Source organism: Lissotriton vulgaris, chromosome 5, assembly GCF_964263255.1.
Source record: "Lissotriton vulgaris chromosome 5, aLisVul1.2, whole genome shotgun sequence".
Lineage (NCBI taxonomy): Eukaryota > Metazoa > Chordata > Amphibia > Caudata > Salamandridae > Lissotriton > Lissotriton vulgaris.
This window is the reverse complement of record NC_141693.1, coordinates 101,880,358-101,899,666: the sequence shown is the minus strand read 5'-3', so window position 1 is coordinate 101,899,666 and position 19,309 is coordinate 101,880,358. Positions and strand designations below refer to the sequence as shown.

General features: G+C 46.5%; 1 protein-coding gene across 1 annotated transcript in view; it reads left to right on the top strand.

Annotated features, from left to right (window-relative positions):
- The window catches only part of CNTRL (centriolin), an 857,679-nt gene that overhangs the window by 107,695 nt on the left and 730,675 nt on the right, over positions 1–19,309 (top strand). The gene's annotated exons all lie outside the window — the stretch shown is intronic.

Below are 19,309 nucleotides of genomic sequence, written 5' to 3'. Positions count from 1 at the left end.
TGATGTTGTTGCACCAAGGATATTGTGCTGGATAACTAAACACGTATAAGGTCCCAAAGGCGAGACCTATTGGCTATGCCAATGCTTGTTTATTTCTTCAGCATCACACGATTTGGAACCCTTTGGAGCAGTAGCCACTTGACAAAGATGTTTAAATGTTCATGCTTGCTGTTCTCTATGTCCATAAAATACGCAAATTGCATTAAGATGTCTGGGTCTTAAATGACAAGGGGAAGCGAGGGGAAGGTGAGGTCCCCAAATGTTTGATATGGATGTTATCACCCTCAGAAAGATGAATGGATGCAATAGCCATAATTCTGTTTCAAGCTGTGGTGCTCAACCCAGTGAACTATATTGCATACTAAACTAAAGTCCTAACATAGGCTTATAAAAGTGCATGCCCCCCTCCCCCTCACACGGGCCAAAGACAGAAGCTTCTGTTTTTTAATCAATGTTTGGAGGATCTGAACAATTTGTAAAACGTTCAGGACTCATTGAGTAACAGGTTATTGGAAAATGATCTAATGTAACAAATAACAATGTAGAAAGGGGAAAGCATTGGCATTTAACCGGTGAATGCTCCTGTTTACAGCAATATATTGTGAAATGTCTAACCTCTCCCTTTAAGGTACATTAAAGGATAGGTACTCGAAGAAGTAGGTTAAAAAAAGAAATGAAGAACAATGCTGTACACATTTTGATAAAGATAGGCCATGTAAAATGTTGAGGGTAAACCCCAATAACCCTGGGGGTGTTTCATTTTTATTTTATATAGAGCAAACTAGACCTAAAAGTATTAGAGCACTAAAAGTGAGCACTAGAATACACTACAGACTGTCAGATTCATTTAGTTTTTTTAAGGGATTGGGAAGTGTGCCGGGGCTACTGGAGCGCGAGGAATGGAGTCAGAGACTTTGATTAGTGATTTCAAAGAGGGCTTTATTTTTATGTACGCTCTTCTCCTCCTGCTAGTAAGTCTCTCCCTTGCGAACTCTGCCGGGTCCGTCTTCCGACTGCCAAGGGACTCCAGAGTGAGGAAGGTAACAGGTCCGCTCCGGGAGAAATGAAAGAGAAGAACAGAAAATAGACAAGATTCAGTTGTGTGTCTAGGGCTCGTTTTATGGGACCGGGAGTGAGGGAAACCACGTGCTCTTGTGTATTCTACACTATCAGGGGTTGCTCTAGTGCTCATGCTGGGTAGAGGTCAGGAGACTGTACAGGTATTTACAAACACTTTCTAGTCCTTAGGTTGGACACGCCGGCCCACCCAACCCGCTAACTTGCCCCATACCTATGTTAGCCACGCTCCTCCCGCGGGAGCGTGGCGGGGCGATGCGTGGGACAGTTGGCCTCCTGGCTTGTTGTTTTCGCCTGGGCTCGTCTCCGCGTCCTCTCCTACTCCGTCCGGCTTCTTCTGTATACACCTTCTCTCTTTGCCACCAGCTCCGTCCTCCAGGGAAACGCTCTCCGTCCTGTTCCGGGTTCCTCCTTCTTTTGGCCCGGCTGCTTCGGTGACGTGGTAGAGGGGAGGAGTCTCGTCGTGTTGGGAGAAAGAGTTAAAGGAGCCGCGTCCTTCGGACATACAATCCCAAAGGTGTCCGTCTGCTTCGGAGTTCCAGTCCTGTGGGTACGGGGAGCCCGGCTGCTGAGGGGAGAGACAAACTGGTGACAAGGGGACAGCAGACCACCAGTCCCGGACATCGTCCGTACCAGCCCCGTCACAGGAAGATTGAGTGATTTGCCTCGATCACATGATGCTGAGCTGATCCCAGGATAGAATCATAGAATGCTGAGCAGATGCTGGGATTTGAATATGGTTCCCCAGTTTCATAGTTGGCAGCTCTGGCCATTAGGCTACATCGCCTAAACTCTTCCATAGAAGATCAAAAAAGTATTGGAATATTTCCTCAGTGCCCCTTCAGAACATCTGGATTTGTGTTAATATTCATGTGCCTAGTGTGCTGTAAAATTTGTCATTTAGTGCTGTTCCTTTTTTTGGGGGGCAAGTAACTCCCCGCTAACTTATTTAGTAGGTTCATTAGCGAGGATTGCTTCAAAGCTGGCCTAGTGCGAGCACTGAAGGCAGTGGGCAGTGTGATTGTGGCCCAGTGAGGGAAGTTAGCTGCATCAGATGCGGAGGTAGCCGCAACGTCCTAAGAAAACCTTTAGGCAACTGCACTTATTTTTTACAGATTCATCACCGAATACAATAGTAAATTCTGATACATATAGCAGTTTGAAACGGTTGCAGTGAAAACCTTGGGAAGAGAGCAGAGGAGAGGGGAGCAGAGGGGAGGGCGGGCTGGAAGGGGCAGGTTTGATTTCGCCCGGGCTCTACCTTACAAAACCCAGCCCTAAGTGCTGGTGTTTGCCAGGCTGCCTATTTGCCTTCAGCCCCTGCCCAAATCATCTGATGGTTTCACCAGCTGCGGATTTGTGCCCGGTAAACACATGTCCAGTGTTTCCGTCTCCAGGGACAACGCCAGCTGCTTTGGCCCTTGTACAACGAAAGTGTATTCACAAAGCGCCACTAAAGTACAAGCAACGTGTGGCATCGGTGTAACCTTCCCTATAGGTGGCAAACAGGCTACCCATGTGACCTCTTCTGTGTCCCCCTCCAGCCTGAACCCACCTTTTCAATTACAAAATGCCAAAATGATTGGCATCCAAATGCTTGTTGCGGTTCGATGAGAAGTATTGTATTAGATAAAATAAAGAAAATGGTTATAAAGCATCACACACTTGTTTCAGTTACAAGGAATAAAGCGCCCTCGTGTGGCTTACCTAAATTAAAAGGAGCAGCTCTATCCCCAAAGCAATTAAAAACAAGCGCGTTCCTCGCGCTAAAAGGAGGCAGCGAGGGATGGGCGAGAGGAGGGGGCGAGTGACAGCGTTTCACTTGTGGGAGCGTGCAGCATCAGGAGCGATAATTGCTCCCAAATGGCGCTGCGCGCTCCCACAAGTAAATCGCCGCACGCGTTGCCATTGAAGGCAATGTAACGCAGGCACTTTTTTGGCTGAAAAGCCAAGGCGATTGCAAAAGGTCTTTTTGCCTATGCTGCGCATATGCGTTGCATAGGCGAGACCTAAAAATTGCAACGGACTTTGTCACGTTCTAGCTCAGCATGAATAGCACTTACTAATCCTGTGCTTAAAGATTTTGTTGTAAAAATGGCAAAATGCTTTGTCATTTTCCAGCTCTGGGTGGATGGCACTGTGCTAATCCTATATTTAAAATCTCTGCTAGAAAAACAGGCATTTGAATTGAGCAGATTTGGAGTGTCGGTGGGATTGTAAAGTTATTCATATAAAAGTGCTGCCCTCCACCTAAAACTTGAGAACTTCCCAGGATTCTCGGATCATGCTCCCATATTTTATGCTGCACTCGAAGCCTAAAAGGGCTTTGTTTTGACTTCTACTGGTTGCGCCCTTGTGTCTGGACAAATCTATGAGTCTTTGTCGAGCTCTAATAAAAGCTTTAAAGTGGAACACGTGTTGGGTTGCTTTTATTCATTCTATTTTGGCTGGGATGGTATTTTAGTAATCTAAAGCTGTAATACTGTATCTTAAATGGTAAAAGACTTTTGTCCTATTTCAGCACGCCGTAGTTGGAAGTTGCTAATCATATGCGTAAAGACTTATCTTTTAAAATGGCTAAAGGCTCTGTATATAATACCCAGCCTTATTTTAAGCCCAACCTTATTTTAAGCTTCTACACATCGAATTATATTTTTCGTGACATGTTTAATTTTCTTTTCAGAGGAAAAACAAGGTGTTCATTAGGAAAAGTGAATGCTAGAATTGCTACATTTTAAGCAGGTTGAAAAATTGAGTAGAAATAGGGTGTTACCTACAGAGCAGGACAGACTGTTTTGTTAATTAGATAAAAGAGATATAAAATTGATGCTGTGTACACATTAAATATATTGCATGCAGAATATCATGAGTCTCTTTACTGTTTAATTCAGGTCGCCCATATTCAGTTATTCAGAGTAGAATCGTGATGTTTAGATATTTTTCATCCCGGTTGCCTTGATCATGAACTCTTCGCTTAGTCAAAAGCAGCACAAATTAAAAATCTTTTTAGGTCTCGCGCTTAGCGTTGCAGTGTGCAGCATTGCTCGCGCAGTGCGAGACTTCTTGTACGGGGTTTTGAAAGCTACCCACACACTCGTGCGGGTGGGTTTGCTTTCCCCGTGTGGCATTGGCTTGCGCATGTTTTTAAAAAAAAAAAAGGCACGCAATTGGGCAAAGGTGGGTCAATGTCCCGCCTTTGAAACGCCCATTCCTGACAGTTGCTAGAACGCGCATCAGCACGCATTCGCCTTGCTGCCGCTACCGTGCTCCCCCCCCCCCCTCCACTGTGGTGCGCGCGCACCACTAGTTGTTGACATAATTGCGGCACCCACACTTTACTTTTAACAGTAAAAGTAAAGCGCGAGAGCCGCGATTATACCAAAAGTAAAGAAATAGATTTTTTTTTATTTCTTTACTTGTGGTATAATTGCGGCACCCGCGCTATACATTTAACGTTCTAAGTAAAGCGCGGGTGCCGCGATTATACAAAAAGAAATAGAAGAAAACATCTATTTCTTTACTTTTACTATAATCGCGGCACCTGCACTTTACTTTTACCATTAAAAGTAAAGCGCGTGTGCCGCGATTATACCAAAAGTAAAGAAATAGATTTTTTTTTCTATTTCTTTATTTTTGGTATAATCGCGGCACCCGCCCTTTACTTTTAATGTTTTAAGTAAAGCGCAGGTGCCGCAATACATCCCACCTCCTTCGCCTTTAATTTTCGTACCCTGCATCAACATTAAGGAGCCTGCTAGATTATGGTACTGAAAATTAAACCAATGTGGCCTGGGGTTTTGGCCCCATGGGTAATCCCATCCTGAACAGTTGTATTTCTGCTGTGTCCTTAGCCATGCCCTGCACACGCTCGCATGTGCTTTCCAAAACCCCAGCAGCCCTATGCACAACCTCTGCAAATTCACACGGCTGCCTCCACCCTTGTTATGTTGGCAACAGTCATTGGGCCATGATGATGTTTACGTCCCCCGATAGGCTGACCTATCCCCACTTACGCCCGCCGATAGGCTGACCTATTCTCACTTACACGCGCCGATAGGCTGACCTATCCTCACTTACGCCCGCCGATAGGCTGACCTATCCGCACTTGGGCCCGCCGATAGGCTGACCTATCGCTACTTACGCCCGCCGATAGGCTGACCCATCGCTATTTACGCCCGCCGACAGGCTGACCTATTGCTGCCGCCCTCTGCATCTCAGTCGTGACCAGCGACACCCCTGCTGCTCTGTCACTGTGACCTATCCTCACTTATGCCCGCCGATAGGCTGACCTATCGCTACTTACGCCCGCTGATAGGCTGACCTATCGCTATTTACGCCCGCCGACAGGCTGACCTGTTGCTGCCACCCTCTGCATCTCAGTCGTGACCTGCGACACCCCTGCTGCTCCGTCACTGTGACCTGTGCTCTGCCGGTGCACCCTGGGGCTAGCTTGCAGCGCCGCCCCCAGGGCCTTGTGTCACGGGTGCATTGTTTTGCCACTTTCCTGTCTGTGGTGCCCATGAATTTCCCCTTGCTTCTCCTAGTTCAGCCAGAAACGGTGTCTAGGAGAACCGGGGTACGCAGGGGTGCAGGAATTGGTAGCAGCAAGTCCTGCTGGATGTCATAGTAGCAAAACAATGCCGGGCTTTGGCAGTGTCTGTTGTATGTTAGGACTTCAGCCACAGTTGTCATACTCTGCTGTGCAGTAGGTGTGTGTGTTGCGGTGCCTGGACGTGCAGTGTTCCGTTGGACGTTAACCAGTTTCTTTCTACAGTTTATTTCCTTAGATGCATGCTACCTCCCAAGAAAACCCCTCCCGCTACATTTAAAGCCCTCTCTGTTTGAAAATCTAACTTGAATCTTTCATTTTAAACTGTCTCCCCCTTACCTTCAACCCTCTGCATGCACACTCTCTCGGTCACTGGCCTACCCCCCTTAATCTCATTTATTGTATTTTTGTAAATTGCCAACATCTCCTTTCATTGCCCAAAACCTACCCTTTTGAGCCATACTCGCGCAGTTTAGCTAAACATTGCTTCCTCTCCTCCATCTGTTAAGTCCACCATCCGTTTCTAAGAACCCACATGTGTATCTTGTGCCTCCCTTCTACACATTTACCTGAGAAGTGTGAGATTTGCCAGACCTTCTCCTCCAGGACCCTGAGAGACAGAAAGAAGATCAGGCTCCAAGGGCTGGAAGAAAGAAGGCTGCAGAGTCAAGGTGGGTCTGGGCAGGCTGGATCTACTTCCTCTGCCCGTGCTGAGGCCTCTGGGGGGCTCCCCAGCGTCAAGAAGGCCAGAAAGCGTCGCCGTTCTACGTCGAGAGGCATGACGGTGATCTGCTCCCCGTCCCCCAGGGCTCTGGGTCGAGTCGACGTCAAGGGGACTGTCGAGACCGCCGTCGAGGTCGCCGCCGAAGACGGCATCATCATCGGCGTCATCATCATCGACGTCGTCGTCAACACTTCGACGTCGTAAGGATTCCAGCCGGCATCGGCGCTCGCCGTCGAGGCGACACCGCCGTTCGCCCTCGGCGTCGACTCGGCGCTCACCGTCGAGGCGACGCCGCCGGTCACACTCGACGTCGACTCGGCGGTCGGCGTCGAGAAGGACACGTTCGACGTCAAGGCGCAGATCTTCAGCGTCGAGGAGGCGAAGCCCGTCGTCGAGGCATAGGTCGATGCCAAAACGATGCTCGTCGGCGTCGAGGAGGCGTTCTTCGACGCCGAAGAGGCGCGAGGCGCCTAAGAGGAAGAGATCATCCTCCAGGAGGCGTTCTGGAGCCAGGAGTCCTTCCAGATCCTCAGGGACACGACGGCGACGTCGGTCACCGACGGGGCGCTGCCTCTCGGTCGCCTACGCCGAGGAAGAAGATGAGTGAGTCACCGGGCTCGGTGTACTCTGTGGTGTACTCTACACCCAAGCCGAAGTCACCTACTCCTCCTCCTCCACTGCCTAAGGACCTCCCACCGCGCACTCCTTCGCCACCACCTCCTCCTGTGCCTCCACATGCACCGCCACGGCCTCCGAGGTTGGTCTCACTGATGCACCTCCCTACGCTGCCTAAGGGGGCACCTCGGCCGAGGTCCCCGGTCAGGCCACCACCGCAGGCTCCGCCGCAAGCACCCGCGAAACCGCAGGCGCCTCCGCAAGCACCCGCGGAACGTCCGAGGCCTAGAAGACATAAATCTCGCTCCATACGGAGAGGGAGATCCAGGAGTCACCGTCGCTCATCTACGAGATCCAGACTACACCGTAGGAGGGGTCGGTCTAGGTCCAGCACGGGTTCGTCCAGCTCAAGGGGCTATTCGCCAACTCTATCAGAATCCCCTGTGGACGATGTGGTCTCCTTTCAGGAAGTCTTGTTGAGGGGTGCGAACAAGCTGGGCATCCAACTGACTGTGCCCACGCCTACGACCTACGTAATATTTGAGACTCTCCACAAGAAGCACCTATCTAGGCCTCTGTTGCCCATGGTGCCAGGTTTAGTGAAACCCGCCATGGAGCTCTTCCTCACTCCGGCGGTGGCGAAAGCAGCCCCCTCCAGGCTGCAAAAGAAATACAAGGCTCCTGATGCGGACCCGGCTTTCCTCCGATTGGATCCAGTTCCGGATTCCGTCATTGTGACGGCGGCGAGGAAGCAACACGCCACCACCCCGTCCTTCAATGTGCCTCCGGACAAGGAGAGTCGCTGGTTGGACCCAGCGGGCAGGAAGGTGTTCGGGACGGCCGCTACCTCTATGAAGGCTGCCAGTGCATCTGCGCTTTTGGGGCGCTATGATCGGGCGCTGTGGGAGTCCCTCCAACAGTTCGCCGACCTCCTCCCACGGGAAAAGAAGGAGGATTTTATGGAGATTCTGAATGAGGGATTGCTGGTGTCGAACCAGCTGATCAGCGCAGCTGCAGACTCGTCGCTCCTGGCAGCCCACGGGTACTGCCATGGAGTTAATCAGAGGCGCCAAGCGTGGCTCAGATTGACGTCACTGAAGCCTGAAGCTCAACAGAGGGTGGCCAACCTTCCCTTCTCGGGCGAAACCCTATTCGGAAAACACGCCGATGACGAGATGGCGCGCATGAAGGCGGAGGCTGAGACTCTGACGGCTGTGGGCTTGGAGAAGCCCAAGGACCAGAAGAAGAACTACCGCCCGTTCCAGAGACGGTACGGGGCACAGGGCACAGGGCGAGGTCAACAGTCTGGACAACAACAGCAGCAGCAGCAGTTCCAGAGGAAGCCCTTCCAGAAACGTCAGAGGGGCAGGGGTGGTCAGCAGTATGCCACCGCGACCAAAGGCCTGGCCGGGTCTAGGCCCTGAGCGATTACTTCCCCGTCATGCGTTACCCACTCCGGTGGGGGTAAGCGTTCAATATTTTCTGGCAGAGTGAAGAAAAATTACTCAGGACAAGTGGGTGCTGAATATTGTTTGCAATGGATACAGTCTTCGGTTCACCAGCCCACCTCCAGCAATTCCACTGGTTTGCTCGCAGTTTCAGCTGCGCGAGCTCCAGGCGGAGGCCGATACCCTATTAAGGAAAAGGGCGATAGAAGACGTCCCTCTGTCTCAAAGGGGAAGAGGTCTGTACTCACGGTTCTTTCTGATCCGCAAAAAGGACAAGAATGAGTTCAGGCCTATTCTGGATTTGCGACAAGCAAACCAGTGGATTCGCAGAGAAAAAATTTGCATGCTGTCTTTGCACCAGATTTACCCTCAACTGCAAAGGGGAGACTGGCTGTGCGCGATAGATCTACAGGATGCATACTTCCATGTGCCCATTGCACAGAAACACCGGAAGTTCCTGCGATTCCAAGTTGACGCCAATCACTATCAATACACAGTGTTACCGTTCGGGCAAAGGCTGCGCCCAGGACCTTTTCAAAATGCATGGCAGTGGTAGCGGCACACCTGAGAAAGAACAAGGTGTTTGTCTACCCGTACCTGGACGATTGGTTGATCAAGGCATCCTCCTTCTCGGAAGCTCAAGCGCACTTTCAGAAGACGTACGTTCTCTTGAACAAGCTGGGGTTGCACATCAACATGTCCAAGTCTGTTCTGACTCCTGTCCAATGCCTACAGTACTTGGGAGCCTCCATCAATACGCTGTCCGCAAGTGTGTCTCCTTCGGAGGAAAGAGGTTTATCACTCCTTCGGAAGGCTCAGGCTCTTATGACCGCTCCATCTACAACAGCGAGGACGATGTCTTCTCTACTAGGGTCGATGGCCTCCTGTATCTTCCTCACGCCACACGCACGACTACACATGAGACCGCTGCAGGAGTGTCCGGAGGATCAGAGGAGAGGGAACTGGGAAGACAAGATACGACTGTCTCTGCATGCTCTACAGTCTCTGAAATGGTGGTGTTCAGCGGAGAACCTCCTCAAAGGGGTTCCCTTCCACAAGGACATTCCCACTCAAACTGTTGTGACGGATGCTTCTCTCCACGGCTGGGGAGCGCATTCCGGGGAGTTATAGATCCAGGGTACGTGGTCCCAGACGGAGTCCACATATCGCATCAATTTTCTGGAACTCGGGCTGTTCACTTGGCACTGAAGGCCTTTCATCCGTCCTTCCAGACCAACTCTCTGCTTGTACAGACGGACATTACGACCACAATGTATTACCTCAACAAGCAGGGGGGCTCGAGATTGCGCACCCTGTCGCAGGAGGCGCAGGCGATCTGGCACTGGCTTCTTGCCAGAGGACTGACGATAACGGCTACTCATCTACCAGGTGTGCAGGATGTTCAGGCGGACGCACTGAGCAGACTGATCCAGGAAAACCACGAATGGGTCATAAACGACGAAGTGCTCGGGGACGTCTTCGCCAGGTGGGGAACTCCAGACGTGGATCTGTTTGCCACCGCCGAAAACAGCAAATGCCGAAACTTCGCATCCAGGTACTACCAGCAGGGAACGCTGGGGAATGTGTTATGGATCAACTGGTCGAACAGCTTTCTGTACGCTTTTCCACCCATTCCCCTGATTCCGGCGGTGCTCATCAAGCTGGCCCAGTCCAGGGCACGGATGATTCTGATTGCCCCGGAATGGCCCAGGCAATGGTGGTTCACGGACCTGCTTCACCGGTCTCTCCTTCCTCACATTCGGCTGCTGTGCAGGCCGGACCTTCTCACGAAGTTCGGGGGGGCAGATGGTGCACCCCAATCTCTCGTCTTTGAGTTTGGCGGCATGGCTCCTGAGATAGTGCAATATGGCCATTTGAATCTCCCGGCAGATTGTATGGACATACTGAAGGAAGCCAAGAGACCTTCCACTAGGACTTCTTATGCGTACAAGTGGAAGAGATTTTGCATCTGGTGTAAGTCCGAGAACTATGATCCAACGACATGTAAGGAAGATGTCATCCTTCCATATCTTTTACATTTGGCGCAGTCTGGCCTTAATTTTCATTCCATTAAGGTTCATCTCGCTGCACTGACTGCCTACAGGAAATGCCCTTCACAGACCTCCTTCTTCCAGATCCCTGTGATCAAAGATTTATCGGAAGGCTTGAAGAATGTGTTTCCTCCTGTCCCGCTCCCCTCGCCTTCATGGGAATTGAATGTGGTGCTGTCCAGATTGATGAAGGAGCCTTTTAAACCTATTCATAAGGCTTCGTTGCAGCACCTGTCCTGGAAGGCGGCGTTCCTCGTGGCCATTACATCGGCCCGCAGAGTGAGTGAAATTCAGGCGTTGTGTTGCCAAGAAGCTTATACTGTATTTCATGCTGCTAAGGTTGTGATGCGTACTCACCCTAAATTTCTTCCTAAGGTTATTTCTGATTTCCATGTTAACCAGACCATAACTTTACCTACGTTTTTTCAGAATCCTTCCTCTCCAGCGGAAAGGTCTCTACATTCCCTGGATGTCAGGAGGGTGTTAAAATTTTATCTGGATAAAACCAAGGATATTCGTAGGTCAGACCAATTGTTTATCAATTATGAGTCAGTCAGGACAGGTCTTGCTACCTCAAAACAGTCCATTTCGAGGTGCTTTGTGTCCTGCATACAATTGTGTTATCAAAAGGCTAATAAGACCGTAGGAGGTAAACCTAAGGCTCATTCCACAAGGGCAAAGCTGCCACGACGGCTTTGTTACGTAATGTTCCCATTGCAGAGATCTACAGGGCGGCAACTTGGAAGTCGGTCCATACCTTTGCTTAGCATTACTGTCTGGACACTGATGCCAGGGCAGACGCTCAGGTTGGGCAGGCTTCGCTGCGAAATCTGTTCGCACAGTAATGGTGTTGTACTTCTTTTTCTCCACCGCCGCTTTGGTGTGGGGATGGGCTTGCCATTCTATTCACTAGATTATGACTATACACAGAGATCCCCTACTAAAGAAGGAGTCGTTTCTGTCCCGTAACTCCAGTTCTGTAGTAGGGGTATCTCTGTTATAGTCATAAGCGCCCGCCCTCCTCCCCGGTGGAGACAGATGTTTATGTTTGGAATGCTACAGGTCTAGCGTTATACGCCTTCAAAAAGAACTGAAAGTAAATCGGACCTGCTGGGCATTCTGGGATACTGAGAACGTTCTAGAAAGTTTTCTTAAAGGCACGGTATCCCTTTTTGACCCACATAATGGCAGCCTATGGGGCTTGTCTGTCCTCCCCTTCCTCTCTATCATTCCAGAGGCTTTGTTGGTAAAAGGGGAAGTTTTTCTCTATGAAGAAAACTTGGCAAGCTGTGCTGTTTGTGGTTTTGGTGGAATGCCTAGTTGAAGTACTGGACAGTGTAGCCTGTGGATATAGGCTGCATTATATGTCTTTAAATTCTCTCTTAAGTGTCAGTGCAGGACTGCATTTTTAGACAGTTTAAGAGATTATTTTTGATTGCTCCGGGGTCCACACTCATGAGCGGGACTATTCACTAGATTATGACTATAACAGAGATACCCCTACTACAGAACTGGAGTTACAGGACAGAAGCTACTTCTTATAGGTTGGGCTGGCTGGTTGTCCAAGGTACATCCGGAGATTAACGAGGACATGAAGACATCGTGGTCTGCAGTACTTTGGCTGACATTCTGTGTCTGTCCAGGCTCGCAAGATTCGCGGATTTACCATGGCATACCCAGGAGGAGTGCGGCGACCCTATGCCTAAACTTCTGACACTTCCATTTTCCTTGTTTTTTTTGTGGCAGTTTTATATAGCGCGAACTCCACCATAAGGTACTGGATGTCTTTACATGCACTAGGTCCCATGCAATTTTTGGCCGGTAGGAGTGCAGCGAGGCCAATGCATTTTCTGTGACTACCCTAGCAGAAGAAACTGGAACATTTAACCTGTCTGCCCTAGGGCCTATAGTTCCCTTAATAGCCTGCTTCTACTGTGAGCTTAAGTTGGGTTTTGGTACATAAATTAATATCTCTTTACTGAACATAAATGAGATGTAATGTTTGTCCTTCGGTATCAGTACTCCTCAATTTTGGTCCATGTAGGTACACTTCAGGTAAAAGTCAATAACAAATAGTAGCGTGTTCCTTTATAGCTCGTAACACTACATATTTCCGTTTTCCAAGTGCCCTAAATAACAAGTGATACCCATTTAATGGTACTCTGTTTATCGACCTCTGAAGGATGAGCGGCTTTGTTGGCTCTGCTCCGATTCCAAGTCATCAGCTGCACTAATATCAAATGTCAGCAGTGAGTGCTTAACTCTATTGTCCTTAAAATAGATATTGAAGGAAATCTGATGCAAGTACCTTCATATACTAATCTGCCTTCCGTCTTCAGTCCTGGATTGGTTAAGGCTCGAATCGGTTCTGGGAACCTGAACAACAGCCCTTGCCACCTTTCCTCTTGCTATCCATCACTTTGGGGAACTTGCTCCGCTAAAAGTCCTGCAAGTAGACTTGTGGCGAGTTAGATGGAGCCTATATAATTAGGCATTTACCCTGGATGTAACGTTTTGGGTAAACGATGATGCGGGATCTAGGAGCCAGTGTATGTTTGTGCCCATCAAACTCGGCGTTCGTTATGCATAGTAAGTAAACGTGGTTTGCCACTACACTTGGGTGATCTGTAAAGCGAGGCATGCTGCCTGTATGGATTTTCATTTTGTCATACATTCTAACATTATTAGATGTACTCCCTGGAAACATCTGGAGCTGTTACATCTCCCACTGCGGAAGGCATACATTAAGGGAAATGAAAGGCAGCGGGGGAGTATGTCCCAAAAACATTCTTTCGCAGGCAAGCTGTCTGCGCCTTAACTGAGGTCTCGAAAATGTCGATTCTGTCCTGCATGTGTATCTTAATAATTGATTTTTACAAAGCTATTATGTATGGAGGAGAGGCTGTTACTAACGCACAGTACAGCAGCGTGTTGTGTTTGCGGAATCTATACTTAGATTTGGGGTAACAGGTTTGAATGAAGGCATATTTTTAGAGGATAGACTACTTTCATATATAACAGATGTTGCTAAACATATTGCACTGGATATTTCTTATCTATTCACTTAAATGAAAATATAATAAATGTGAAGGTCACTGCTAATGGCAATGTATGTTGGCATCCTAGATATTTACCTGTCCGTTTTAGCCCCACCCACCAAGTTTATCCTTTAAATTCCTGCCAAAGTCAGGGGCTGAAGGTGCTTATTATCTGGCGGTAGGTGATGAATTTAAAGAAAACGCAGAGGTACATATAATTATTTTGTTTTTCTGACCCCCCAAAAAACTGGCTATCATAACATCACCTAACCTAACATGAGGTTTTAGCATGAAATAAATAACACCACACCATACTACTACACTCAACACGATTCAACTCCACATATTTACACTCTACTCAATACCACATAAATACACCACACACAAAACCACTGTTGTATAGCAACAATCCACATAGATACTCCAAACATGCCACATAATTCTAATTAACATAATTCTGCTCAAAGCCACACACTTTCATGCCACACCGTTCAACTTCACACATTTCCATTCCACACTACATAATTCAACACCAATCCTCATTAAACTCAACACACCACATCCATCCAGTCATTAACACAGAATTCCACATCATGCCACTAAATCCAACAACACACCACATAATTATACTCTACTACAGACCACTCCACAACATAAAATACCATTCCACGTAATTACACTCAATACCACACAGTTCCACTGCACATAATTCCAAGGCACACCATGCCACATAATTCCACTACACAAATCCACTCCACACAATTCCACAACTAATAATACCAATTCAACCCACATAATTCCACACTACATACATCCACTCCACTGCAAAACAAAACACATGGGTAAAAGACGGTCATTTACAACACCAATAGCTCTAACTCTCACAAATGCGAGACCTATTGCATTGCAAATGCTTGTTCAAACAAGGTGTTGCAACTCCCTCCGTTATTTTGTGCTGCACTTTGACCACTGAGTCTATGCCCTGAAGGTTAACTACTGAGGGCAAACAAGCCCTGGCTGAACAAATGGACAGTGCTGTGCATCAACAGGGAGCGCCAAGGACTCAGTAATCCTTACAGGCCGATGTGCAAGGGTTTTCCGCCATATGCGTTTGTAAATGGATAAGAAAACAAATCGAAAAGTAGAGATCTCACATTGGTAGCTTTTCATAATTGCTATTAAACATGTCGGTGGAAATTGCAGCAGTGGCCCGATATGTAGCAGCTGGGCTCAGTCAGCTGTGAGTGATTTGTGCTCTGCATATCTTGGGATACTTCCTGCAAGTATGAATGCAACAAGTACCTGAATACCGGCCAGAAGGGAAGCAGTGGTGTGCAGAATAGATACATTATCAAGAACATCTGTAGACCGCTGAGTGAGTGTGGGTGTTTTAAAAAGGGACGATCTGGGACCGTATTATCTAAAATGGCGCACTATATCTGCCTTGCATGCCAACTGAGCACTGTATTGGAGGAAGTGCGCAGCACAAGCAGGATCAATGCGTCGAGTTCTGTGAAGGGAAACCTGGCGCCCATACTGTGGACAGGACAGCACCGATAGGTGGACCAGCAATTTGAAAGCAATGTTCGGTCTGGCAATGCAGAAGGATTGACTGCACTTTGAGGAGGGGACAGGTGGTTGGGTTCTATGGCTCCTTCCTCCTGCTGGGTAATATCTGAGGGGGTTCCCTGGGACCCCCGATCGCTGTTCTTAAGGGGCATCCTCGGGGTTCACTTATAATGAGAGTAAATACTTTTGGACCTCCGGGTTCTGTAATGAACCCCAAGTTGATGCCGTTAAGCCCTTGCTTGTTAACTAAAATAAGATCACCTGCACCTCTCAATGATTAAAAATGACAATGTGACATTTTACCCCGAAAGATCATCTAGGCCCTGATGCGCAAAGCCTGTGATTTGCAAAATCACGTGGCCTACTATCACTAAATGACTTTTTGCTATGTACTAAACACATTTTGAAATTCGGAAACCGGTTACTGAATTGCGAAATAGCTTTCAAAACCCATAACGATTCGCTGTTTGGAAGAGGCTTTTTTAGGGCGTCCCTTTCAAATAGCAGTATGTTGTGGTTTGCATCAAAGTTTTTTGAACGAAATCCGGCCATAAAACGTTCGTTGGACAAGGGGTCGCTGTCAACTCTCAAACAAACAAAAAGAAGCTTTTCTTTTCTTAATGCAGCCATTCTTCTTTAAGGAAAATGAGCATTTGAAAAAAAAAAAGTTTTATATTTAAAATGGGCCCGGCATCACTGTGATAGCATTGAATCATAGAGGGTAACAATTTACAACCTACTTCATGAATATTGAGTCCGTAGGTTGGACTGCGTCGTACTACGATTCGGAGTTTTGCAAACCGACCTATTAGTACAGAGGGCGGCACACAAAATTCATTTCCACTCGCAAAAAGTCAGTGCACAATTTGACACCACATTTTGTAAATGGAAACTTTGTACATCAGGCCCCTGTTCTTAAAATGTTACCTTTATTCAATATCTGTAACAGGAAGATCAAGTTGGGCGACTACATTTGAGTATTAATAGGAAAGCAAACGTATAATTGCTCTAACAATTTCCTTTACGGGATTTAAGTCTGCAGATCTGGTATTCACCTGATATGACTACCAATGATGATGCGTATCAACAAATTGTGTGGCTTGAGGCATACACTTTATAAAAATGGATTTAATGAGCAAATAATTGACCTGTAAAACTGGTTTTGCAACTTGATTTCTGAGCAGTATTCAAAGGCTTCGCATACACATGCCACCTGGTGGTTTAATACGAAATCGACTTAAACTTCTTGAAAGAAATTATTAATAGAAGAGGTATTTGTAATCTCTGTTCTTCTTACTTTACAGCAGGGTTTCCCAGGGTAGGTCCACAAATGCCAATGCCATGCTGAAATTTCAGAACAACTACAAGATAATTTGACGCGCAATTTAACCTATTTACACATTCATGTAAATAGGTTCAATTTATAAAGCACTTGCCTCAAGTCACAAAAAGACTAGTATATTTATTACTGCAACCTGGCAACGGTCGACATCCCTGAGCTATATGAACCACAGTCCTGCTTGATTTGGTACCATTTCCCCCTTCCTCTTTTCTAAAGCTTTTATACGACTAGAGCTCATAGTTGCTTCATGTTGCAAACAATAAAAAAACAATCCGAGATGGGCCACGGTTTATTGCTGGACGACGTATGAGGAGGCCGTTGTTTGTTTGCAATTCCTGTCTGTCATGTTCGTCTCAACAAGCTTAAGCAAATCGTTGCTGCTAATTTTTATTGTACCGATGTTTAGTGATATTGTTGTTTTTCTTTTTGATAAAGGAGTCTTTTTATTGTTTGGATGCGGCTCTCTCTGGACTTCATGAATAAACCGTTAATCAAAGCAGACGTTATAAGAGTAACCTTTTCTCCACAATTTGATGAGAGCCAGCAGGCTAACCGCCACCATTGACACCGATCACACATTAGCAGCCCATGGCTGTATGTGTTGCAGCTGCACTCTCTCTTAAATCCTCAAAAGGTTGCAGCATCTGGACAAGTGTCCAGCTTGCAAACTGGAACCCGTGGTCTGTCCAATGCAGTGGCATAGATGTACAGTTGGGAATTTGCAAGACTGCCTCCCTAACATTGTTCTGCCAAAGCATCTTTTTTTTTTAACTTTATTTATCATTTTCTAAATAATAAGACGATTATGCATCTTAAATTACATATTATCGCATATAAACAGTGTCGGGGGAGGAGAGGAAGCTCACACAACACACAATATAAGACATTATGGTGTTCAGGCACTGAAAATCGTTTAACTTTATCATTGGATTTACAGTTGTAATATATAATACTACACGGGAGGATGGGAAAAACAAAAGCATTAAAACAAAGGCCTATACAGTCACATTGGCACGACCTCACGTATGTTAGAACCAGACAATTGGTAGGATCCCGGGGACAATAAAAAGGTCTATCAACAAAATAAAATACAAATGCATAGTTGTAGACATGCACAACACCTCAGCCCACTCCTTCCGGGACTATGTGGCTCTGTAATTGAGACTGCCGATCAGCCGTGGTCTTAGTGCCAAAGCATCTTTAATTAAGCCTGTTTTGATTTCTGAGCATTTCAGGAGTTCTAACCATCACCTTATAATATTTTGTATAACCTTTTTTGTCGGCTTTTGTAAACCCTGCTTTGAAGAAGTAGAATTCCAGACAAGGCATATCTGTTAAGCGTTCAATTAATCTGGGGCACTCCTCTGCCTACTAACGTTTCATAGTCAAATGAGGGGCATTTGCCCTCTTGCTCTGATTTGAAGCATGACAGCCAAATATAATTTTTTTAAAGTAGCTTAGAGTAGTCCTCATTACTGAGTCCCTAGCAGCAGAAGTTATTGTCCATCTTAATCCGCTGTTGTCTTCAAGTGATTGCCCTTTGCTTGCTTCTTTCAGCTGTGATCATGGTTTTCAGACAAATCCTTTCAGATGAGTTTCTGTTCCTCCCACAAATTAGTCCATGTACAGTCGAGGTGCATCGCTCCACCGATAAACACAGATTTTTTTGCATGAAGACGATAATAAAGAAATGTGTTTATTGTACATTTTTGGTATTACCGAAATCTTGCATGTATTGCTTCTTGAGATTACTTCTAGTATAAATCTTTTTCCCTCTTTTTTCTATACTAGCAACACACTTAATTTGCATGGTAACATTTGATATTACCTTAAACTTTCTTTGAGTTGTGTTTCTCCTCTTTACCATTTTTTTCTCTTCTTTCTTATTTTCCTCTTTATTAGTCTTGCCTTGTGTTACCTGATGGAGCCATGCTGCATGCACTGTTTCAGGTATTCAGCATGCAGAGCTGGAAAAGATCACATGATGGGCGTTTCATAAGGCGCATTGATGTTATTTGGGTCCATAAGTGTGAAATCTAGCTTGAGGGACCATGTAAAGACACCAGTCTTGTGCAGACGTCTATCACCATTGTTTTGTATTGAGAGGAAGAAAATCATCTGTCATCCATACACATGGCTACACTAGGAAAATGAAGAAAAGAGAGGGGCCTTTCTTGGTACACTGAGTATATTCTAACAAGGCATTTTTGTTTAAAATAGTTTAACACTCGCTGACTTACTTGGGTATGGCTATATAAAAATTAAACAATGGTTTCTTTGGGAATAGTTCAAACAAGCAATATATGTTTATATAGAAAGGAGCAAAACTAATACCCCAAAACTTAAATGGTAAATGAATTACATGGTGTGATTGTAAATAAAACAAGCATACTGGACACCAGGCAATGTAGAACAATATAGTGCATAGGTTGACATTGTGTTAAATACAAAAATACATGAATGCATAAAGATACTGAGCCTGATTTACATCTTGGTGGACGCTACTCAGCCACAACGGTAACGGATATCCCATCCGCCGAAATATGGGATTTATAAAATATAATGGGATGTATATTTCGGCGGACGGGATATCCGTCACCGTTGTCATGGAGTAACCCGTCCGGCAAGATTTAAATCAGGCCCAGAGACCTGCTTAGCAGACATGCTTAGAAGGAATTGAATATACGCAGAAGGTGCTACATTTGCCGTAAGTTTGACAGTGCTCGGTTACCAATAAAATATGCAAACCTGACGTGAAAAAAGCCCTTCAATCTAACTATTTATGATATACATAGATGTAATGTTAGATTTTGTTGTGACAGTCCAAAGGTACAAGCATTGAGGTTTGACCCCAAAATGGGTATTTACCCGGTTTCATATAATCCGGACAGTGCCG